Source organism: Takifugu rubripes, unplaced genomic scaffold, assembly GCF_901000725.2.
Source record: "Takifugu rubripes unplaced genomic scaffold, fTakRub1.2, whole genome shotgun sequence".
Classification (NCBI taxonomy): domain Eukaryota; kingdom Metazoa; phylum Chordata; class Actinopteri; order Tetraodontiformes; family Tetraodontidae; genus Takifugu; species Takifugu rubripes.
The window spans coordinates 1,164,434-1,165,138 of NW_021821632.1; positions in this window are offsets into that span (position 1 = coordinate 1,164,434).

A 705-nucleotide genomic window follows, 5' to 3' on the forward strand; every position below is an offset into this window, starting at 1 on the left:
AGAGCATGTGAGGAGCAGAGCATCTGAAGAGCAGAGAATGTGAGGAGCAGAGCATCTGAAGAGCAGAGCATGTGAGGAGCAGAGCATCTGAAGAGCAGAGCAGTGAGGAGCAGAGCATTGAAGAGCAGAGCATGAGGAGCAGAGCATCTGAAGAGCAGAGCATGTGAGGAGCAGAGCATGTGAGGAGCAGAGCATCTGAAGAGCAGATAATGTGAGGAGCAGAGCATGAGGAGCAGAGCATGTGAGGAGCAGAGCATGTGAGGAGCAGAGCATCTGAAGAGCAGAGCATGTGGAGAGAGCATGTGAGGAGCAGAGCATGTGAGGAGCAGATAAGGTGAGAGCAGAGCATCTGAAGAGCAGAGCATGTGAGGAGCAGAGCATGTGAAGAGCAGAGCATGTGAGGAGCAGAGCATGTGAAGAGCAGAGCGTGAGGAGCAGAGCATGTGAGGAGCAAAGCGTTGAGGAGCAGCATGTGAGGAGCAGAGCATCTGAAGAGCAAGCATGTGAGGGGCAGAGGTCTGAGGAGCAGAGCATGTGAGGAGCAGAGCATGTGAGGGCAGAGCATCTGAAGAGCAAAGCATGTGAGGAGAAGAGCATGTGAGGAACAGAGCATGTGAGGAGCAGAGCATCTGAAGAGCATGAGGAGCAGCGCATCTGAGCAAAGCATGTGAGGGCAGAGCTGTGAAGAGCAGCCTGAAGAGCAGA